This window comes from Astatotilapia calliptera, chromosome 8 (assembly GCF_964374335.1).
Source record: "Astatotilapia calliptera chromosome 8, fAstCal68.1, whole genome shotgun sequence".
Lineage (NCBI taxonomy): Eukaryota > Metazoa > Chordata > Actinopteri > Cichliformes > Cichlidae > Astatotilapia > Astatotilapia calliptera.
Genome location: NC_137429.1, coordinates 54,418 through 79,046, shown reverse-complemented (window position 1 = coordinate 79,046; position 24,629 = coordinate 54,418). Strand labels below are relative to the sequence as shown.

The 24,629-nt window shown below is 46.8% G+C and overlaps 1 pseudogene across 1 annotated transcript; it reads left to right on the top strand.

The window, feature by feature from the left end:
• Positions 1–565: 565 nt before the first annotated feature.
• On the top strand, positions 566–23,678 carry LOC113028237 (poly [ADP-ribose] polymerase tankyrase-2-like; annotated as a pseudogene). The gene is made up of 29 exons (XR_013911115.1): positions 566–2,646; positions 3,741–3,856; positions 3,994–4,120; positions 5,189–5,285; positions 6,146–6,182; positions 6,512–6,587; positions 7,064–7,158; positions 7,322–7,388; positions 7,487–7,564; positions 8,447–8,555; positions 8,644–8,765; positions 8,879–8,970; positions 9,070–9,148; positions 9,260–9,431; positions 9,801–9,880; positions 10,152–10,297; positions 10,409–10,574; positions 10,699–10,918; positions 12,486–12,595; positions 13,669–13,857; positions 13,953–14,313; positions 14,969–15,044; positions 16,227–16,348; positions 16,780–16,877; positions 17,143–17,217; positions 17,568–17,673; positions 19,796–19,982; positions 20,075–20,231; positions 21,181–23,678. The product of XR_013911115.1 is annotated as a poly [ADP-ribose] polymerase tankyrase-2-like (transcript).
• The last annotated feature ends 951 nt before the right edge of the window (positions 23,679–24,629 follow it).

Sequence of the window (24,629 nt, the reverse complement as noted above, 5' to 3'; positions counted from 1 at the left end):
TGCGCTTCACGGATGAATCATGGTTCACATTGTTCAGGGCAGATGGCAGCTGAGAATGTCCCAGTTCTTGCATGGCCAGCATACTCACCGGACATGTCACCCATTGAGCATGTTCGGGATGTGCTTGACCGGCGTATACAACAGCGTGTACCAGTTCCCACGAATATCCAACAACCTCGCACAGCCATTGAAGTGGAGTGGACCAACATTCCACAGGCCACAATTGACAATCTGATAGACTCCATGCGACGATGTGTTGCACTGCATGAGGCAAATGGTGGTCACACCAGATACTGACCGGTTCTGGGTCCCCAGACCCCCAATAGCGCACAAAACTGCACATTCCAGGGTGGCCTTTTGTTGTGGGCAGTCTGAGGTACACCTGTGCACTACTCATGATGTCAGATCAGCATCCTGATGTGGCACACCTGTGAGGTGGGATGGATTATCTCAATATAGCAGATGTGCCCACTACCACACATTTGGACTGATTTGTGACCACTGTTTGGGAGGGATGGTCATATTGTGTATCTGGAATGAATTTTAGGTCTCTACGTCCATCCCATGGGGAATGGGAGCAGTAACAAAGGTGTTGCGTTTATATTTTTGTTGAGTGTATATATGTATATATATGTATATGTAGTATATACATTGGGTGAATGTGCAGTAGTAGCAGCAAGCAGGTGAATTCTGTACATTAATATGAGTAGACATCTCACAATTTTACAGGATAGACAATATAAGCATATTTAAAATTAAAGGAATTGAAATGTACATTGTGCCTTGGTTTGTATATGTGTGTGCCTGTATTTCTGTGTCTATATGTCAGGTTGGGTGTCAGACGTCACCTCTCTGGGGACATCTTAGGCCCTCCAAGGTTTGGAGGCCTATCTCCCCCTACCACAACTTCCCCTGCCAGTGGCGGACTCCCTCAGGCATCGGTGCGTTGGTGGTTCTTTGTGTCTGAGGATGGGCGTCCAGGTACACACCGGCTCACTCCTTGGCGGCCGCATATCGGGGCCTGGAGCCTGGGGCTCGCTCGGGCCACTTCGGAGGTGGGGTGCCCCCGGCCTCTCGGCCTGGGGCTCGGTCACTCAGGCACGGCTGGCTGCCGGCGGAGCTCACGGGCGCGTCACTGCAACTCCCCCTGGCTTCTGCTCCGCGGCTGCTGAGTGAGCCCTCATCTGGGACTCTCCTCAGCTCTTTCTGGGACAGTGGCGCGGCTGCCCCTCTGTTGGTCTTCCTTGGTCTCTTGTGTTCTGAGGGCCTCTGGATGTCTGGAGTTTTGATCTCCTCCATACCTGCTTCATGCCCTGGAGGATGGGGCTGTGGCCCCCCCACACCCTCTAGCAGATCATTACATGAAGGAACCTTTTAAAAAAACAAAAAACAAAACAAGCACGTCCATGCTCACAGGTGTACACACGGGTGATCACACCCACAAACTACACCCTTTTTGGCTCCTACCTCAAAGTACACTGTGTTCTGTTGATCTTATGTGCTGCACAATAATGTTTAATATTTAGTATTTACTGTCATATTCCCATATATCATTGTGATGCTGTTTATTCTATTACTCTTGTTCTCTTCTGCTTGTTTTCTTTTTTCTTTCTCAGCAGGTGATCCAGGTGATTGATATATGCATTTTTTTTTCTGCCCGTTCTGTTGGTTTTTGTCTTTTGCCCTTCTCCCCCGTCCCTCTTCTCAGCTGTTTCTCTTTCCCTCTTTCTTTCTCCCCTTCTTTCCCCCAGTCAAGTCTGTCCCGTATTCAGTAAGTGAAAATAAAATAAACAATAAAAGGTGAATCAAATGGACCATTACGGCAAGGCTGGGATGGTCAATTTGGTAAAGTAAATCCATTGGGCATCTTTCTTTGCCTTTAGACAACAATTCTGATGGCAAAAGAGCCAAACGGGACAGGCAAAAAAAAAAAAAAAAAGACACTTCACCTGTTGCCTACTGGTGGTGGTCAGAGGGCCCGGTGGCGCCAGTGTCCGGCAGCCTCGCCTCTGTCAGTGCGCCCCAGGGTGGCTGTGGCTACAATGTAGCTGCCATCACCAGTGTGTGAATGTGTGGATGACTGGATATGTAAAGCGCTTTGGGGTCCTTAGGAACTAGTAAAGCGCTATATACAGTAAATAAAGGCCATTTTAAAGTAAAACCGGTGAAGTCGTGACAGAAAAAGATTTCTCAGCTTCTTGGTTGTGTTTATTAATTCTAACTCCATCTGCTGCACAGACGCTGAAGCAGTTCTTCATGGTTTCCTGGGTTTGGGGCCTTTCAGGTACCAGGACTCGTCGTGCTGCATGGCCTCGGTGGCTGCGAGGTTCTGGGGTCCGTCCGTTTGCTGCTCGCAATCCAAACTCTCAGGAACTAGCAGCTTGAAACTGGGAAGAGGCCGCTCTCCTCCGCCCATGTCGTCTGGCCGGAGATGTTCAGGAGTGTCGGGTCTCGGGGGCGGAGCCGTGTCTCCGGGGACCGTGGTGGTGGAGGTGGCAGAGCCGGGTACCGGTGAGGGCCACAGGGAGCTGTTCGAGGCCTGTCGGAGCGGAGACCTGGAGCGGGTTCGGAAACTGGTGACGGCCGAGAACGTGAACAGCAGAGACACGGCGGGCCGGAAATCCACGCCGCTGCACTTCGCTGCAGGTGAGACGCTCAGGCTTGATTAACCTGTCAGATAACAGCATGTCTGCCATCTTCTTTTTACAGTGTTATGGTCTTTTCCAGATTTCAAAATAAAAAAAAAACATAATATTAATAATAATTATCTCATTATATACTGATGACGTCCTCGTGTTTCTGCCAGACGCTAACACGACTTCACATTCATAAGTAGCATGAATGGTTTAAAGCATATAATAATAATGGATTGGATTTATATAGCGCTTTTCAAGGCACCCAAAGCGCTTTACAATGCCACTATTCATTCACTCTCGCATTCATACACTGGTGGAGGCAAGCTACAGTTGTAGCCACAGCTGCCCTGGGGCAGACTGACAGAAGCGAGGCTGCCATTTCGCGCCATCGGCCCCTCTGGCCAACACCAATAGGTGGTAGGGTAAAGTGTCTTGCCCAAGGACACAACGACCAGGACAGAGAGCCCAGGGATCGAACCGGCGACCTTCCGGTTACAGATACGCTTCCCAACCCCCTGAGCCACGGTCGCCCCGTAAATATGTAATGTTATTGTATGTCTAATTGGTTTAAAACAATATAAACAGCTGTTAGCACACAGAGAGCACAAACCCAGGCAGCTCAGTCTCCTTGTGATCTTCATCATTTCTGTATATTCATGTTGTTTTCTTTGTTCTTTTGAAATGTACTTTAAGAAGTTTGTACTGCAATAAAAAGAAGTGCAAGTTTTATGCTGTTGTTATTTTCCCCAGACTTGGGTGGAGGGAAGCCGGATCTGTGTGGATGGTTATCATGACCTCGCTCTGCAGCTCTGCAGAGTTTCATCAGCGTTCATTTAAAACTTGGAGCGGTTGTGTTTTTCTTTGTCAAACTGACTGCAGTGATGTTTCCGCTCACAAAACTCTCCGTGCATCTCTTCTCCCTTGTGATAATGATGATGATGATGATGAAGCTGCCTCCTCCCTGTACAGCCCCGTTAGCTCGTTGCCGCCTCGCTCTTAATAATTTATGGTTGTAGAATGAGAGGAGTCACAGAGGTGTTCAAGGGCTCAGGCAGCAGAGGAATAATGAGCCTCGTTCATTCGTGTCGCTCTCTGCGTCTCCAGGCTTTGGCCGTAAAGACGTGGTGGACTTCCTCCTCCAGAACGGCGCCAACGTCCATGCCAGGGATGATGGCGGTCTGATATCGCTCCACAACGCCTGCTCCTTCGGCCACGCCGAGGTACATCCACGTGTTCCGTATCCAGAGCTGGAAAGTGGAGACTTTTCCCCTGAAACTTCAGAAACTCTGCAGCCTTGTGTGTTTTTTTTTTTGTTTTTTTTTTTTTTTTTTTTGTGTGTGTGTGTGTGTTTGCGTAGGTTGTGAGTCTGCTGCTTCACCACGGGGCGGACGCCAATGCCAGAGACAACTGGAACTACACCCCGCTCCACGAGGCAGCCATCAAGGGCAAGATCGATGTGTGCATAGATACAAAAGCACCCAGATGTTCAAACATCTGCAGGACACAGAGTTACTGCACACACACACACACACACACACACACACACACACACACACACACACACTGACACACAAAAGGTTTCATTTGAATTCAAACCAAATTTGACTTCAGGCAAACAAAACGTTGCTGAAATGATGTTTTGTGTTAGAGATAATTCGGGAATGTTGTAATGAATGAATTATCAGCAGCTTTGATACTTTTTATGTGACTCGCTCTGGTAACTGAAGCTAACCTGTGATGCAGTTTGGTTTGTTCGCGTGTGTTGTGAGTTGCTTGTGTTGTTTCTGTGTTTGTCTTCCTCCTTGTCTTGTGTACATGTCAGTTCCTCTTGTGTTCCCGTGTCTGATGTTATGTTTGCTGTGAGTCGTCTTGTCGTGGTGTTTTTGGTTACTTCCTGCTTTGGTTCACCTTCCTTTGCATCATCGTCATCGTTTGCTCCGCCCTCTTTGTCTCCTCCTGCTGTCAGGTGCTCTCACCTGTGTCCTGTTCCCCTCCTGGTTTGTTTGCTGTCCTGATTTTGCTCTCCGTGCTCTTTGTTCTTACTTTTGTATTTCTGCTTGCTCCCTGATCCCTAATAAAGTTTTGCATTTTGTTCATTTCTGTCGTCTTCTGTGTCTGCATTTGGCTCCTGCTGCTCCTGTCCTGGAAAACTATTTGTGGCCATATACTGTATATAAAAGATGGACATAGCCACAGTAAATAAGCTTTGACTTCTGAGTTTTTGAAACCAAACATATTGAATATAATGAGGCAGCTGCACCCTGCACCAGCTTTACTGTACTAGAGGCCGAGACCATGAAGTCACCAGGAAGCTGTCACTGAGCTCAGAGCAGCAGGACACACATCACACAGTTCCTGCAGTGTCAGTAGATCATGTTGCCCAATCAAAAAAATTCTAATTTATTAAAATAAAAACTGAGGAGCTCTTTTTGTTGGTTATTGCTCTATGTAAGATTTGAGTCACCTGCCTCACTAAAGAGCACCTGAGTCACCGCGTCCTGTTAAACTCTGGACGCATTAATTAATTAAAGTGTGTGTGTGTGTGTGTGTAGTGTTGTTGCAGCACGATGCTGAGCCGACCATCAGGAACACCGACGGTCGAACCGCTCTAGATCTCGCTGATGCAGTCCGCCAAAGCAGTCCTGACAGGTGAGCTGGACCTCACGGGGACATTTGCAGGTGTTAGAGCTCACCTGTTTGTGACGAAGTTTGGACGAGGCGGTCACACCCCCGTCTCGATAAATTCGGTTTATTCAGCTGTGACCATGAACGTGTATCAATAATCACACTTTCAGCACATCATGTCCTTTCCTCTGATTTTAGTCCGTCTCACTCTTCTGCAAACACACATGAAACAGTAAATCTGTCTTTTTATGGTTTTTATATGGTTTCATGCAGTTATGTGGTTTTGTTTCCTGGTTTTTGTCATATTCCTAAAAATGTTGTTTGTGGTGTTGATAGATTTTTGCTTTTGACACTTTTTAATCTTTGTTTAAAGTTTGCTTATTTGTCTGACATATGATCTCACTGTGTTGGATGATCAAATGAAACCTCTCCGTCAGCCCATCACTTAGCCCACAGTGATGCGCTGACTGTAATTCCTGAGGGAGAAACCCTCACATTGCTCCGTTTACTCAGTTTCTGCAGATCTTTGCTACGATTACGATGAGCTGACATCAAACTCACTTTACGATAAATAAGATAAATCAGGCAAAGCTTCTCTAGTCGAGACTCGGCACAGAAACAAAGACAATGAGCAGAATAGTTTCGTTTGGTATTTATGGCAAATACACTCAGAAAAAGGTAAACATAGCTGCTAAACATTAGCATGGTAGCAAATTGTTAATTTCATTGAGCTTTGTTTTACTTTTTTCTTCCACATTAGCCTTTACTTTGGTTGTGGTTCATATTAAGACTGAAAGAAAAAGAGGTCAAAGGTCAAGTTTAGAGAAACATTTTATCAGCTTCTTCCTGTGTGTTTTTTTTTTTCTGTTTTCTTTTGTTTGCAGGTGAATACAGAAAAGATGAGCTTCTGGAAAGTGCCAGGTACAGTACTCTGTAATTCTGTATCACCTTGTTTGGTTGAAGCATAAATGTTTAGATGTTACAGCTGAACTGAACAAGTGTCATTTTTAAAATTAAAAATCCCCAAATTTCTCTTTTCTAGCTGCTTAAATGTGAAGTTTTGGATTTTTGATTCATTTCTCAGAAACATAGGAAGTGAGAGTCTGTCAGCGCTTGCTCTCGTTTCAGTAGATTCTGACATTCATGAGAAAACACATCAGCAGATTTTTCTGAAATTGACGCCTTGAATATAATTCATTAAACTCAATTAAACTCCAGCTTGGTTGAACGTGATGCCGATGTCTCCACAGGAGCGGGAACGAACAGAAGCTGATGGCTCTGCTGACGCCGCTCAACGTCAACTGTCACGCCAGTGATGGGCGAAAGGTAACGAGGAGGGTCTGAATTTATATCAGACTGAGCTGAACGCTTTTTTCTAAGAAGTGTGTGATGCCTAATCAGTTTAATCACATTTTGGGGCACATGGGAACCACAGGTGCCCCCCATTTAGCTCCGCCCCTGATAACTGGTTAAAGTAAACTGAAAGTTATTGAGTTAAATATAAAGAACAGATACATGGTTTAAATATTGTTAACCAGCACAAATAATGCAGAAATGAATGAAATGGTTAAAATAACAGTAAAATATCTAAAAAATAAATGGAGACAGAACCTAAAAATCGTAGATCTAGCTCCTTGTGTTTAATGGATTAGTGGTGGGTCATTGGTGAGTGTGGCTCACATGAATAGACTCATGTAGAGAAACTCTCCGTGCCGGTCATAACTCTGACAGCAGGGTGGAGGCTTGTGTCGGTGTGTCCCTGTGTTGTAACACACCACTGGGTGTTGTTGTTGTTGTTTCAGTCAACGCCGCTACACCTCGCCGCTGGTTACAACCGTGTGAAGACGGTGCAGCTGTTACTGCAGCACGGTGCTGACGTACACGCCAAGGATAAGGGGTAAGTGCTTGTGTGGAGCTTCCTTGCCCTTTCCTTTGTCTGTAAGGCTCAACAGAGGCCTGCAGTCTGTGGATGGTTTTCTTTAACACGCAGTGCTCCACCTCGGCTGTGACGTGTTAAACGCAGCAGCAGTTTTGACCGCTCGCTGTTGTGTTTGTTTCAGGGACCTGGTTCCTCTTCATAACGCCTGTTCGTACGGCCACTACGAGGTCATCGAGCTGCTGGTGAAGGTATCTGTCACTTTATCAGGCTCGAGCAGAACGGGCACTGTGCACATGGTGGGGGTGGGGGTCATACCCATACTAATCCGTCCCGTCTCCGTGTGCAGCACGGCGCCTGCGTGAACGCCATGGACCTGTGGCAGTTCACGCCTCTGCATGAAGCTGCTTCCAAGAACCGCGTTGAGGTAAAACACACACAAAACTCACTACAGCCAATCACAGCGCACCCTGGAGCTTAACACCTGCAGGACACCATTCATCAACAGAATTTTCAGGATGGAAAAACTGAAGATTTGCATTTTAATTAAAATGCAAAGTTTTTTCCTTAATGCAGCTCTTACACTCAGAGCATCCTCGAGGTTGCGGTTTTTTTATTTGGTCACTAGATGGCGCTGCAGTGTGTCGGATATTTGCGCCTTCATTAAACATGTTTTCTCCCTGTTGTTCCCGACGAAACCTCACTGTGATGCCAGTTAGGCTTCTGAAATGACACCGTGTACGCTCTTTCTCCTTAAAACAGCTGCTTCATCCAAATAACCAATAAATATGAAGCAGATTATTGCGGGCCACACACAGACCGCTTTGATCTTAAGTGCTGGTGAAAAAGTTTAACTGCACATTTAATCCCTGAGAAATCTCAATGTAAGAAAAAGAAGTGCTGCTGCGGAGATCTGTCAGCTCCACTCTTTGGACTTAATCTAAAAAAATAAATGTGTAAAAGTCAACACAAAATAGAAACATATATTTCTACTGCACATTTAATTGTCTATTACTTTATAACTCTGCGTTTACTTTATACTATGGCTCTGTCTTTATCAGCAGGACAAGCTATGAAAATCAAGTTAAAGTCCATAATCTGTGTCATCTTTTAACTTTTCCAAAAATGTCCAGTAGGCCAGATTGGAGTCTTTGCCGGGTTGATTCTGGCCCTCAGGCCTTATGTTTGACACAGTAACTCTGAACAGTCACACAGAGCACAGCATCATGGGCACCGGAACTACTTTCTGCTGTAGAAATAGTCCCTCCTCCCCCGTTCTTACTCAGGTGGCCCTCGTATGTTTGCACAGGTGTGCTCTCTGCTGCTGAGCTACGGCGCCGACCCCACCTTCCTGAACTGTTACAATAAAAGCTCCATCGACCTCGCTCCAACCGCACAGCTGAAGGAGCGGCTCGCCTGTACGTCCTGCTTCCCTGTTTGTAAGAAAATAAGTCAAACAGTCATTAGCAGATTAGCGTGCACATCGAGGATTTTCTGTTTTCTCAGATGAGTTCAGAGGTCACAGCCTGCTGCAGGCGGCGAGGGACGCCGACATGGTTCAAGTGAAGAAGCATCTGAGCGTGGAGACCATCAGCTTCAAACACCCGCACACTCAGGAGACGGCGCTGGTGAGGCGCCGTGTTCAGACCTGTGCAGTCGCCCCGAGTTACTCACGCAGATTTTAATGGATTGACAATTTTCAGTGTTAAAAACAAGCGTGTGTGTGTGTGTGCGCTCTCAGCATTGTGCGTCTGCCTCTCCGTACCCAAAGAGGAAGCAAGTATGTGAAGTTCTGCTGAGGAAGGGTGCCAACGTCAACGAGAAGACTAAAGAGTGAGTCCCGAGGTGTCAGAGCGTTTTACTTCCTGTTTAAGTGATGTTTGTGATGTCACACAGTTCCTGATCTTTTTGTGAGGTCACTGTTTCCCTCAGCCTGCAGACCCCGCTCCACGTGGCGTCAGAGAAAGCCCACAACGATGTCATTGAGGTTCTGGTGAAACATGAAGCGAAGGTGAGCGAACGGCAGCTGAAATGTGTGGTTAATCCCAAGCACGTTCATTAGAAAGTGTCGCTGCAGCATCAGAAACACCTGAGACGAATCCCGCCTGTCGTTTCCGTCCAGGTGAACGCGGTAGATCATCTTGGCCAAACGGCGCTGCATCGAGCCGCTCGCTGCGGCCACCTGCAGACCTGCAGGCTGCTGCTGACCGCCGGCTGCGACCCGCTGCTCACGTCGCTGCAGGGATTGTCACCATCACAACTGGGCAACGAGAGCGTGCAGGAGAGACTGCAAGGTGACGGAAATCATCACGCCTGCTTTTAATAGTCAGTTTTTTAACTGGAAGAAGGAAAGCTGGTATTAGAAACACTGCTGCACCAAACACGTGGATGTTTGGAATACAGTCATGTTTTTCCATTTATTTAACCTTTAACTTGGTCCTAACTGCGTCCTATTTTTAAAATCCATAAACTGAAATGAAAGGTGGGTGTGGCTTAAGTGCCTTAAACCTGCTGTCATTCTAATTACCAGCAGAGGGCGACGTCTCTTGTTCTAAAACCAAGTCATGAGAAAATGAGCCGCCTGCTCACTTGTTTTGCCACTTTCACGTCACTAGTTTTAAACCTTTGTTGCTCATCTGTGTTTCATTTGTTTGTCTCTGCAGAAGGATTTCTGATCGGGAACTCTGAAGTCGACCGACAGCTGCTAGAAGCGTCCAAATCTGGAGATGTGGACGTCGTCAAGGTTAGCCATGTTAGAGGACCAGTCTGATTTCTAAAGCCAGGAACACATTCACGCCATCAAAATGTTCAGTGCCTGCAGTTCACTAGCAAAAGCTAGGAGCTACAGCTGCATGACTCACTGCTGGAGCCCCTGCTGGACATTAGAGGAACTGCAGGTTCTGTTGGTCCAGATGTTGCTTCATTGTTGAACTTAAAGTTACTGAACAAATTAACTCTTTCCCTTTTTCTCTGCTTTCTTTGTCTCTGCACACCATATTCATCGGCATCTGCAGAGGCTCTGCACAGCACAGAACGTGAACTGCAGGGACGTGGAGGGTCGGCAGTCCACGCCGCTGCATTTTGCTGCCGGCTACAACCGTCTGGCAGTCGTCCAGTTCCTGCTGCAGCACGGAGCCGACGTCCACGCCAAGGATAAAGGGTGAGGAGGAGGACTGCGTGTCTTCAGACTCGAGCAGAAGAAATGTGTCAGACTTCATCTCTGTGTGGTGGAAAAATGTGCGCTGAAGTCGTGGTTCTGTCTCTGCTGCAGCGGTTTGGTTCCTCTCCATAACGCCTGTTCCTACGGTCATTATGAAGTCGCAGAGCTGCTCGTTCTTCACGGCGCCGTGGTCAACGTGGCTGACCTCTGGAAGTTCACACCGCTGCACGAAGCTGCCGCCAAAGGCAAATACGATATCTGCAAACTCCTGCTGCAGGTACACACAGACACACACACATGTTTTAAATGAATAAACACTTTAAGGATAGAAGCAGCAGCACCACACAGCTCACTGAACATCAGAGTCGAACTGCCAGTTTCTGGTTATTTCCTGGCTCCAGCATGGCGCCGACCCAACCCGGAAAAACCGGGACGGTAACACCCCTCTGGATCTGGTGAAGGATGCTGACAAGGACATCCAGGACCTCCTGTGGGGTGACGCCGCCCTGCAGGACGCCGCCAAGAAAGGCTGCCTGGCTCGAGTGAAGAAACTCTGTACTCGAGACAACGTTAACTGTCGAGACCAACACGGGAGGCACTCCACGCCGCTGCACTTGGCCGGTACATAAATACACACACCTGAAACACCAGCGCCTACATTATTCATGCAGGTGTAGTCTTAAAGGACAGTCCGTGTTACCTCCACTGTGCAGCGCCCCCTGGTGTGGAGCTGTTTATGTGGATAGTTTTGTTACATTTGTAACAAGTTAGTAACAAATTAAAGGATCCAAAACATTTTTGCAGCTTATCAGCTGCACATATATATTAGAAGTTTGCATGCAGTAGAGACGCCCCCTGCTGGCCAAAGAATGCAGGTTTAAGTGGTTTCACTTTAAGATCCTGTTTATATATATATATATAGTATTTACAGTCATGACTAGCGATGGGTACCGGTGTCCGGTGCCATGATAGCACCGGTTCTGACATAAACGGTAGTAACCAGACCGAAAAGCAGCGCACATTTCGGTGCTTTATTTCGGTGCTCTTTTTTCCTGAGCTGTGATACACTTTAGATTCTAGCCAATCATTTTACGTTTCCGAGGATAGTAGGCGGGGCCAGGTACGTACGTTCTTTTAGAGCAGAGCTACAGATTAAAAATGACCAAGGCAAAGCGGTCAAAAGTCTGGCTGTACTTCACAGCAAAATATGCAAACTCAGCAGCAACAAGTGCTTTAAGCTGATACTGTGATACTGTCAAAGGAGGTAACACCTCGAATCTGATGAAACACCTGGAGACGTATAGCGTTTTTTTTAAAAGCAGAGAAATGCGCCGTATTTGATAGCTTGCTGCCAGACCTCACACCGAGCGCATCTACTGCCGGTGTGGTGCCTGTTATCGGAGTTAGCAACATCCCCAAAAACCCAAAGAGGAGAGTCCTGGCCCCTAGCCCTGCCAGTGTAGCAGAAATGATGAGGATGATGATGGCAGCAGCAGCCGTTCTTCTCTGCGTGAGTAGCTTCATGTTGTTCGTGTGTAATTTACATTGAGTAGGCTAACCACGTTATTACATTAATGCATGTAAGGTGAACTAGCAAACATCATCATAGCTACATGCGGCTGTCTTCTTGTTTGATGGCAGATACTCCCTTCACCCTTGCCAAAAAGGCTAAAATGACCAAAGAAAAAGAGGGAAACAGCTGAACATGAGAGGTTTTTGGACAAAGTTTGTGTTTTTTCCATTGTTTAAGCACTGCTTCCAGCCAAGAGTGATACCATATATGCCCCATAGCTGCAGAAAAGGCTAACATTGTTATCTTTTTACAAAAAACAGCTGAACATGAGAGGTTTTTGGACCAATTTTGTGTTCTCCATTCTTTAAGCACCGGTTTGAGCACTGTTTGAGCACCGGCACCGTTTCAAAAGTACCGATTTGGCACCGGTATCAGATAAAACCTAAACGATACCCATCCCTAGTCATGACAAAGTGACGCCTGAATGCTCGATGGCAAAGAGGACTTGTTTTTGTGATATCTAGTTTCACATATTTGATTCCACATTTAATTTATATTTTACATCCTGCTAAAGTTGAAATATTCTATTAAATGTTAAATTATTCTCTTGCATTATTAATTTCTCCAACATGCTGTCATACATATGTATACGCATATTTTTCTTTGTGTGTATAGCGGGCTATAATAACTTGGAGGTGGCAGAGTACCTTTTGCAGCACGGAGCTGAGGTCAACTCTCAGGACAAAGGTGGACTGATCCCTCTGCACAATGCTGCCTCGTACGGGGTGAGTCGGGGATAACATTCACATACATCGTTAGCTCTGAACCTAAAACTGACTCCTAAAACCACGTCTGAACTCGGCCAGAGGGGCTGATGGTGCGATATGGCAGCCTCGCTTCTGTCAGTCTGCCCCAGGGCAGCTGTGGCTACAACTGTAGCTGCCTCCACCAGTGTGTGAATGTGAGAGTAAATAAATAGTGGCATTGTAAAGCGCTTTGGGTGCCTTGAAAAGCGCTATATAAATCCATTTTTTTATTATTATTATTATTATTATTATTATTATTATTATTATTATTATTGTTGTTGTTGTTATGAACTCGAAACCAGCTGAAGCTTTGCCCTGTGATGAGGAACAAAAGTCCTCACTTTCCACAAATGTCTTTGCTAGATACAAGAAAAAGATTGGTCCTCACAAAGATAGACAGACAGGTACACACACACACCTAATCCAGCTTAGGACTCTAACCTTAAACACAGTCTTTATGCTAACATGTAATTATCTCCCTGAGGAGGAAAAAAAGAGAGAAAGTGCCGGTGTAAACAGATTTCTCTCCACAACATCAGAATCGCGAAGACAGACACACACCTGACAAAGCAAACAAAAAGTGTGCGTCTGAGAGATGTTTCAGTGTGATTGCTGAAAGGTTTCTTTAGTTGAAATCACAGGAGAGCCTGAAACAGGCTGATAAACTACACCATTGTAGTTTTTTAACTGACCACATGGTGGTGCCATTGTGTCTAATGTGGCCTTATTGTGCTCTATTGTGTGTGGCAGTAATAAAGGCTTTAACTGAGCTTTTGTTTTTTCCCCTGTGGCGCCCCCTGTTGGTTTAAGTGCACCAAAACACACAGACTGGTGAGCTGGAGATGGAGTGTGAACAAACACACTTCAGTGAGGAGGAGGGAAATGACACAGTTAGCGTGTGTGTGTGTGTGTGTGTGTGTGTGTGTGTGTGTGTGTGTGTGTGTGTGTGTCTTCACATCTCACAAACACGATTATCAGAGGACATAAATCAGTTTTTATTTCCTTTCACAATAAAAGCCTGCTGAGTGTGAACATTGTGCCATCTCTTCTAGCACGTGGATGTGGCGGCTCTCCTTATCAAGTACGACGCCTGTGTTAACGGCACTGATAAGTGGGCGTTCACGCCACTGCACGAGGCCGCTCAGAAGGGACGCACGCAGCTTTGTGTTCTCCTATTGGCTCACGGCGCTGACCCGACCCTGCGGAACCAGGAAGGACAGTCGCCTCTGGACCTGGTCACAGTCAGTCTCACACTGAGTTAAAGGGACAGTCCACCATAAAACAGCTTGTGGTTATAAAACATATTGATAAGCTCCTCCTCCTCTTCCTCCTGCAGGCTGATGATGTCCGGGCCTTGCTAACAGCGGCGATGCCTCCCTCTGCTCTCCCTGGCTGTTACAAACCTCAGGTCATCAGCGTAGCGGTGTCTGCCTCCGGTGCTCCACCTGTCACCGCCATCCCACCACTCCTCTCCTCCAACCCTTCCTCGTCATCCGCCTGCCCCACACCTTCTCTCCTCCTGTCTTCTTCCCCTTCCACCTCTTCCTCCTCCACATCTGCAGCAGCGACCAGTAACACAGCCGCTGCTGCAAGCCTCTCGTCTTCGCCACCGCCATCATCATCCTCACCATTTCCTGAGATGTCGGCCCTGCTGTTGGCTGCGGAGGGATCCCCAGGCACAGAGAAAAAAGATGAAGGTCAGTGAGTAAAAAAAACCTGATGTGAAATCAACAGCTAACCTGCGCTGAAGGTCTGACAAGTGAGGCCCGAGCTGAAGAGCCCTAAACTGGCCAGCAGGGGGCGACTCCTGAAGTCCAGGAGATAAAAAGCTTCCTCTTGCTTCTTTTTACTACTTTATTATTTTATTATGACTGAATAAAACATGATCTTCATTTTGGAAGTTTTGGTCCTGTTAGAGTCAGAGTTTAGGGTGAAGCTAACTTTTCAGCCACTACAGGGAGCATGACATATGGTTTCAGAAAGCTAAGGTGCTAAGGGCAAAAATGCTCAGTTCTACATCAATCCCAGGATCACTGTAGTATCAGTTAAATATCTTCCGTGAGGTTTGAACTACAGCGAGCCAAACGCATCACCAAAGAAGACGCCACCAATCCGATCAAGCTGTGACAACCAGGACGTATCCTGCCCGAGTGTTAGCTGCAGGGATAGTTGGGTTTCTGTCACAGACGGTGTGAACCGTCCAGTTTGGTAACAGGCCGAGCGATGTTCTACTTAATTGCTTTTTTCCTTTTCCCACTGCGGTCAGTTGTATTCCTGTGGATCGCGTGCCGAGAGCCTCTGGATGAACGCCGTCTTGTTTTGGTTTCTGAACTGATTGTGTTTGTTGTTCAGGGACTGAGCTCAGCATCTGTCAGTTCTTGGAGAACCTGGGGTTGGAGCATCTTCTGGAGATCTTTGACAGGGAGCAGGTGAGAACTTTGACACCGGCAAACTACTGGCAGGTTTCCCGTGTGTAAGGAAACAGTGACGGCAGGTACAAGAGCATTAGCTGCACCGACTTTCATTGAAGAATTTCTTTATTTAAATATGAGGAAACTTTCCATCCATTGAAAGGACTGATGAACAACAATTATTCCTGCTGTTACTGTGGAGAGACTTGAAGATCACAGATATCCAGTGATATCAACAGGAAGTGCTAACACATGATTCATCTGCTGTTAACACCTTTAATTTGGCTAAAATTGTAAAAAAAAAAAATCAGAGCTTTGTTTTCTTTGTCTTCTTGGCTCATAAACTACTTATTGGCATTAACATGTTCCCATTTCAGCACACAGGGCTGATTTTCACTTTAAAAGATTTACTTTAAAAACTGGGACATGAAAGTGGAAGTGAGTTAAATTACAGCTCATTTTCCTGACAAATGTGAGCTCACTCCAGGAGTGGAGATGGTGAAAACTGACTACCATCCTCTGCAGATGGGACTAAAACCACTGACCAGCACAGGTAACATTGAAATCACCACCTCTCATACAGTCACAATGTGCTGCTGTGCTTAATGGACGAACACGTCCACTTCAGTCTCGCCTGTCCAAAGGACGTTGTCCCAGGAGTCTTTGGGTTTGTTCAGGTGCTGCTGTGCCGCCATGTTGTTTCAGAGAGAGGCGGCTTTCTGCTGCAGCCCTCCCAAACAGCCAATGAACTCTGACCTTTAACATGCTAACTGAGACCTGTAGAGTCTGCCTAAACTTTTATATTCACGTGTTGATCATCAGTTTATCAAAAGCCTCTGATTAGCAGCACCTGGCAGTTGCGCATAATGTTTCACATGAATGCTGATAAACCTCCTAAATGAATGAAAAGTAAAACCGCTCTGCAGTAGCTGTGAGAAGCTGTAATGACCTTTGCTTGGTTAGTTTGGGTGACAGCCGTCGCGCTTCATAAACGATCTGTTTCAGAGTCATTTAGTTTCAGTGCAAATAAAAGAATCAAGCAAAGGCCTGCAGATGGTTTCTGACTCAGTTTTAAGCTTCTGGTTCGTTTTTCTTTGGACCCAAGAAATAGGTTGTGTCACTGAGTGACACACACAGTGTGTGTGTGTGTGTGTGTGTGTGTGTGTGTGTGTGTGTGTGTGTGTGTGTGTGTGTGTGTGGATCACTCTAGACGTTCTGGTGGAGATGGGTCATCGCGAGCTGAAGGAGATCGGCATCAACGCCTACGGACACAGACACAAGATCATCAAAGGAGTGGAGAGGCTCATCAGTGGGCCGCAGAGTGAGGACACACACACACACACACATTTAAACTGGAGTTATTCTGCTCATTGTGCGCTCTAGATTTGTATCATTGGACTCTATCAGAGCAGCTTTGTATGATTCCCAACACTAAATAATCTTTATTTCTCTGATCTGAGCATGATTTCTTAGCTCCTCCCCCTTTAAGGCCCCTTGTTTTGTTTGACAGGACCCCCTCCTCTTACTGATGAGGTTCACGAGAGCCAGGGGTTAGGTCTCCTCCACCTAATGACTGAAACACATTCCAATCATTTCATGAGCTTTAATGAATGAAGAGAAAACACATGTTATACCAGCAGGTGGACCGAGGCAGGTAACCACGATGACTTCGACTGTTTGGGTCGGGGTTGGCATGCTTTAAGCTTTTTTCCATCGTATCTGAGAAACTCCTGATTTGTGTGTTTGTGACAGGTCTGAATCCGTATCTGACGCTGAACACAGCCAACAGTGGGACGATCTTAATCGACCTCTCGGCCGACGACAAGGAGTTCCAGTCGGTGGAGGAGGAGGTACTGACTCATACCTGATGATGAGACGTGCAGGTTAACTCTGAAACTCTTGATTTAATTCATCGCTGTGAAAGAGCCAGCTGTGAGCGATGCTTATTTCAGGACACACAAACGTGTCGTGTGCACAGAATAAAGTACACGTACAGTGAAAGTGTGGAGAAGCTAAAGCAGGTGGCAGTGAACACAGAGAGGACATTTGCTGAGATTAAAGGCCTAACAGCCTACCAGGCCGCGGTCCTAATGTGGTTTTGTTTGTGTTGGTCAGATGCAGAGCACCATCAGAGAGCACCGAGACGGCGGCCACGCTGGAGGAGTCTTCAACAGATACAACCTGGTCAAGGTAACTCGCTGCGAAGACTTGGAGGGCTGCGTCTTTGCTGCTGCTGGGTCATTTTCTGAGCTGCGGGCTGATTTGCTTTCATAGATGAAGAATCTGAAGCCGCCCTCTCTCACCTGTAGCACATGACAGGAGATCATTTTCATCATACGAGTTCTGTTTTGTTTGGTTTAGATGAGAATGCAGGTCTTACACACGGCCGCCATCACAGACTTGGTGCTAAGATGCAGGACGTTGTGACCCAGCTCCACAGGACGTTGTTATTCTCACATGAACATCTGTTGGGCACGATGGTGGTGGGGTCAGAGGTTAGAGGAGGTCACTGTGTTGACTCTCAGCTGATTGTGTTTCAGATCCAGAAGGTCTGCAACAAGAAGCTGTGGGAGAGGTACAGCCACCGCAGGAAGGAAGTGTCTGAGGAAAACCACAACCACTCCAATGAGCGCATGCTGTTTCACGGTCAGAACACCAAAGATCATGATATAGGAACCAGCAGCAGAAGTGTTGTGATGGTAGCAGGAGAACAGTCAACAGATCTAACCTCTATAATATCAGGTGTACCAGTGTAGAGCAGTGGGGGAAGACTTGCATGATTTAAACTTGGCCACGAACATCGCTGGTTTTCAGCACAGCTGCCATTCTTAGATCCCTCGGTGGAAGTGCGGCTGTTTCCCCTTCTCCTCTAAACCTCCTCGGGTGTGTCGAAACACTGATGCTTCAACACCATCCATCCATCTTCATCCGCTTTGTCCGGGTCCGGGTCGCGGGGGCAGCAGCCTAAGCAAAGAGGCCCAGACCTCCCTCTCCCCAGCCACCTCCTCCAGCTTATCCGGGGGAATACCAAGGCGTTCCCAGGCCAGCCGAGAGATATAATCTCTCCAGCGTGTCCTGGGTCTGCCCCGGGGCCTCCTCCCGGTGGGACATGCCTGGAACACCTCACCCAGGAGGCGCCCAGGAGGCATCCTTGTCAGATGCCCGAACCACCTCAGCTGGCTCCTTTCGATGTGGAGCAGCAGCTGCTCTACTCTGAGCCCCTCCCGGATGGCCAAACTTCTCACCCTATCTCTAAGGGAGAGGCCAGCCACCCTTCGGAGGAAGCTCATTTCTGCCGCTTCTATCCGCGATCTCGTTCTTTCGGTCACTACCCACAGCTCGTGGCCATAGGTGAGGGTAGGGACGTAGATCGACCGGTAAATTGAGAGCTTCGCTTTTACACTCAGCTCCCTTTTCACCACGACGGACCGGTGCAGCGTCCGCATTACTGCAGCTGCAGCCCCAATCCGTCTGTCGATCTCCGGCTCCCTTCTCCCATCACTCGCGAACAAGACCCCGAGATACTTGAACTCCTCCACTTGGGGCAGGAACTCATCCCCGACCACCCTTTTCCGGCTGAGAACCATGGCCTCAGATTTGGAGGTGCTGATCCTCATTCCCGCTGCTTCACACTCGGCTGCGAACCGTTCCAATGCGAGCTGGAGGCCCTCACCCGATGAAGCCAACAGAACCACATCATCTGCAAAAATCAGAGATGAGATTCTGAGGCCACCAAAGCGAAAGCCCTCCGCCACTTGGCTGCGCCTAGAAATCCTGTCCATAAAAATTATGAACAGAACCGGAGACAAAGGGCAGCCCTGGCGGAGCCCATCTCCCACCAGGAACGAGTTCGACTTATTGCCGGCAATGCGAACCAAGCTCTTGCAACGGTTGTATAGGGATCGAATGGCCCGTAGCAATGGGCCAGACACCCCATATTCCCGCAACACCTCCCACAGGACACCCTGAGGGACACAGTCGAATGCCTTCTCCAAGTCCACAAAACACATGTAGACTGGTTGGGCAAACTCCCATGCACCCTCAAGTATCCTGGAGAGGATAAAGAGCTGGTCCAGTGTTCCGCGACCAGGACGAAAACCGCATTGTTCCTCCTGTATCCGAGGTTCGACACGATTTTGATTTTCAGGAAGTGTCACAAGTGAAGATGTGTTGGTGTGGCTCAAAAACTCAAAGCCAGCATGAGATGGCATCTGCTATGTCTTCTGCTCTGATGTTTGCCTGTGAACGGTGGACTGTAGACGGACACCCAGCTCTCATCGCCGGCGACGATCCAACAAACACAAATTCAGGTCAAAGTCATAGAGTTGTCTGTGATCGGGGTGATCTCGCAGTGCAAGGCCTGGAGTTTATTTTCACGAGTCTGCCGCGTTCTGAGTGACGGTCCGTGCACGTCTGCATGCCTGCCTGCTTCATGTGACCACGTGGACTCATCTCCAACCACACATGCGCCCAACATGGCTGTGAAGCGGATCATAAAGAAGTACGACAGGACTGAAAACTCAGCCGTCAGGTCTGCAGCTGTTTGCCCTCTCGAGGCTTTAGAGGACATGAGACGTTCAGGGACAGATGTAAAAATGGCAGCTGTCCTGGGATCTGTGCAGATGTGCTCAGAGCTTTGTTGGTCACCTCTCACAGGTAGATAGTGAAGTAGAGACTTGTTGGGACAGAAGCGTGAATCATACGAATCATGACATGAAACAGTAATGTTAACGTGGGCGTTGATCGTACTGCATCGATTTCCTCTCAGGCTCGCCGTTTGTCAACGCCATCATCCATAAAGGCTTCGATGAACGCCACGCGTACATCGGGGGGATGTTCGGCGCCGGGATTTACTTTGCAGAGAACTCGTCAAAGAGTAACCAGTACGTCTACGGCATCGGAGGAGGGACGGGCTGTCCGCTCCACAAAGACCGCTCCTGCTATGTCTGCCACAGGTACACCACCTGACCTCCACCCTCCACCCCCAAACACACCTGTGCTCAGACTACAGTGGAGCACCACTCTCACGCTTCTTTGTTCCTCGCAGGCACCTGTTGTTCTGCAGGGTGATTCTGGGTAAATCCTTCCTGCAGTTCAGCGCCATGAAGATGGCTCATTCGCCGCCGGGTCACCACTCCGTCACCGGCAGGCCGAGCGTTAACGGCCTCGCTCTGGCCGAGTACGTCATCTACAGAGGAGAGCAGGTCAGAAACACCTCGTCATCCTTAGAACTTTATTTTTGGATAAAGTCTGTGGTTTGGAGTCTTAGAAACATCAAATATTTTGGGTTAATTAAGAGTTTTGAAGAAATAATCATGAATTTTATTAAAGGTTTAACACAAAAACTCGAGCGTGCTAAATACCGATCTCTGTGGAGCTTTGTTTAAATCTGCAGCACGGCCGTGTTGGCTTCAGCTTTCCTCTGAAGGGCGGACGCGTCTCCTACACAAACAGCCAGATGACAGATAATCGTTGAATAAGTGAAGAGAGCGGCTCGTGCTCAGACAATTGGACATTTTCTAATGTCTTGTGCCAAAACCAATATCTTCTCAGAAGTGGCACTTCACAAAGCGGCATGAATACATGTCCACTCGAGCAATCAGCCACATTACAAGTGTGTCGCATTACATGCAGAGGTCTGCTTTAGTGCTGAAAGCAGCAGCCTGAGAGGACGAGAAGGAAGTGGGGACGTTAAAGTGTCAGAGTGTCACATTTACTGTCGTCTTCCTGCAAACGCAAACAAGCAGAGAGGTGCCTGTGGGCTCGCGTTGAAACATCTCTCATTGTTTTGAGTTTAAATTCAGTTCCAGGCCGACCAGCAGCTCCTCACAACAAACTGAGTGAGAACGAACTGAGCTCAGAGCTAGTTTGGGGGGTTAACTCGGTGTTGTTTCAAGAGAAATCTGTTTTCATCAGCCTCGTGTGCATGAAAAGGTTTCAAAGCTTTCTGTGAATATAAATGGAGTTGGTGATGAACAGCTGCAGAGTTTCTGTGAGTGTGAAATCGTTATGAATAGCACGTTTCATATACACCAGCTCAAAGTGATTGTAGAAAAAAATGTAAATGAAAGAATCAGTTTTTAGTTCGGTGTAACTGGGGAAGGTTGAGTGTCTGTTACAGAGTGTCAGTGAACGCCTCTCTGCCGCCCACAGGCCTACCCCGAGTACCTGATCACCTACCAGATCATAAAGCCTGAAGCCTCCGCAGACAGATGAAGATGGAGTCAGGGAAGGAAAACACGAAGAAACACCAGAATCTTCACTAACTGCATGCACAGAGAAAACTTTATTTATACCATGTATAAAACATGTAGGTTTTTATCAGATGACTGTTTTTTTGTGGTTTTATGCACTTTATTGTCTTCCGTCCTGATGTGATGTGACTGACATTTTGTTTAAATTTAGGGCCTCTGTGGCGTCAGATATAAATTTGTTAATCACTCTTCATGTTTATGTGATGCTGACCTCTGTCAGACAAACTGCTTCAGCTCCGGACTCTAAGCCCCGCCTCTCGAAAAGCTCAATTTTTATCTGACTGGCCAAAATAAGGAAGCCTTCCGAGGGGCAGTGTTTGTACTTTAATATATTTAAAAAACAAAAAACAGGGACCACTTTGATGCAAGTTCATCAGATTCTTTGATATTTAATCCAGACATCAAACATAACTTAAAGCTATATTTGATAGAAAATAACAAAAAGTGATCATTTAAAAATATTTCTTGTTTTAAAAACTGAGCTGATGTTGGACTGAAGAGTTTTGAGTTTAAGGGTTAGCGTCGCATGCCTTCAAACAAACAGCTGCCCAGATGGAAAGTTAAACTGTCAGATCTGTTTTATAGCTGAAATGCTAAGCTAACATGAAATTATGTTTGAAGCTGAACAAAGCAACAAAACACACAACGTCCCTAATTCTTATTCATTTATTTCCTTTCTAGAGTCCAGATTCATTAAGTTTTCATTTTTCTGAACTCGGATTGAAGCGACGGCTGTTAGCTTAACTAAGGTAATGTAGGTGAACTGGAGAGAGTGATCACATCAGGAACTGTGTAAGTTTGCAAAAACAATCAGCTCTGAATTTTATTTTGATGCAGACTGATCGGCTCTCTTTTCTGTGAAACGAGAAATATGTGGAATCTCCTCCTGCGGGCAGCATGAGAGCGTTCAAATCACTGTTCTGATCAGGTCTGTAATCCACATGCAGCAGAACAAAGATAATGAAGCTTTAAACATGTTCAGAACGTCCTCGTGGTGGCTGACTGCTCGCCCACTGTTAGCTTACAAACAGGAAGTGCTGATAGAAAGTTCAGTTTTCCTTAATGACCCAAATGACTGAGAATGAGAAGATTTCTGGGCTAAAAGCTGGACTCACATTAACAAGCTTTCCAAAAAGGTTTCCCTGTTGGGGTTTTTTGCTTTGCACCTTTTAACACAGTGCTATGTTTCACACTGAGCTCATTCAAATAGTAGAGCAGGCGAATGCTCAGCAGACAGGTTTAATAACAGAAGTTTGCACCAAAACAGGAGGTCATTTTGTGGGCAAGAGGTGAAAAAGCCTCCCATAGAGCTGATACTGGTTTAAAATCACTGAGCATGTAATGTGTTTTTTTGTTTGTTTTTTTTACAATGACTGCCGGAGAGTGAAGTCTGGAGCGTGGTTAATCATGTTCATTTGCTCAAACCTGAGCTGTGGGGGGGGCGGGGTCGCTTTCCATCCATGAGTTCAGATTCATAACCTAAATCATCTTGAAAAGTTTTCTTTTTAGTCCTGCAGAATCGAAACTTTCAACCCTGGAAATCAAAGAACAGTTGGATTTTTTCAGACTGTAAAACCTGCAGGGTGAATGAGCTCCGACTGTTCTCTTCTGTGTGTGAATGATGCATGTGGTGCTGTCTGACTGGATACGTGGAAGCTGCTCGTTGTGCCCGTTTCAGTGTTTCGGTGCAGACTGGGAAGAAACCAGCAGCTGACAGTGAACGCCTCATTGACTCTGGACCAAAATGGTGCTAATTAAAGGATTCATCGGGTTTTTGTGGCATTTTCGAAGCACATTTCTCACCCTGGCTGTTTCCTGTGTTTGCAGCGACTGTAAAGCATATTTATCTGAAGTTAAAGCTGTTGGTGCTTTATGGTTTTTACCTGTTTCTCCAATCCTGTACTTCCAAGTCCACGACTGGATAAAGTCCCCAGATTTCACTGAGAGGGTGGAGCTCTCAGCTAAAGCCAGCACACTTGGTTGGAAAGGTGGATGTGTGATCATTTGGACTTTGATCGGTCGAGATGTGTGAAACGGATCAGCTGTGTCCTCGCCGCTCTCTGGGCTGGTTTCCTCTGTTTCTGCTCTGTGATTGGCTGAATGAGGACTACAGCTGGGCAGTGAATCCTTAATGACCCTGTCTGTGGTTTTCCATGTTTCATTTAAATCTCTCTACACTAGCGTCATCGTGTCAGCTCTTTTCTGTTATTACAATAAAATACTGCAGTGATGGACCGAGTACTAACTCTGCCTGAAGTTTACAGGTTTATTATTTAATAACTTTGTTGTTCAAATGTCACGTTTGTAGAAAGTGAAAATGACAAATGTGCGCATGAATAAATAAATGAAAAGTTCAGAGTGTGAATAACACACTTTGATTTTGAAAACTGACATAAATGAATTCTGTAATATTGATTTTACATCGAGTTTTTCTACTTGATGTAGATCATAGCTCAAGAGTTGGCAGTTCATCTTGTAATCGGAAGGTTGCCAGTTTGAGCCCCGGTTTGGACAGTCTCAGTTGTTGTGTCCATGGGCAAGACACTTCACCCGTTGCCTACTGGTGGTGGTCAGAGGGCCCGGTGGCACCAGTGTCCGGCAGCCTCGCCTCTGTCAGTGCGCCCCAGGGTGGCTGTGGCTACAATGTAGCTGCCATCACCAGTGTGTGAATGTGTGTGTGAATGGGTGGATGACAGGATGTATAAAGCGCTTTGGGGTCCTTAGGGACTAGTAAAGCGCTATATAAATACAGGCCATTTACCATTTTACTTTTCTTTATTGCAGAGTCTCACACAGATCTGGGCTGATGATAGCCTGGATTAGATAATGATGTCAAATGTCTCAACACACCCCACGCCCGTCCACAGGATGTGGACCTGTGGCTGAGGCGAGGCAGCGACACTCACCCCGAATCCACCAAAACTAAATGTAAGGCAGAGAAAGTTGCAGATGTGGCCATACAGCTATCTGCAGGATTAGTGATCTGGTATGTTATTAATAGAAAGGAACCAAAAGAGGGAAAAACAGACACTGAGACTTTGTGTTTGCAGAGGCTCGGATCAGAGGTAACACCTCCGAGTCTGAAGTCCACAGATTGGTGGACTGATCCCTCTGGGTTGGGGACAGTCCATGGGTTAGTGGGTAAAAGAAGCTTCCTGAGATGGTTTGGGCTGATGAAGATTTCTCCTGCAACTCCTAGGTGGGAGGAGATCCAAAACTGATCCAGCAGGCAGATTGACGGGTGTAGAAATGCAGAAATGATCAGTTCTCCAGCTGTAAAAAGGGGAAATGTGTGCAGAAACTCCGACGTGGAAAAGCGTTTGATTTGGTCGTCGCTGCTGAGCATTG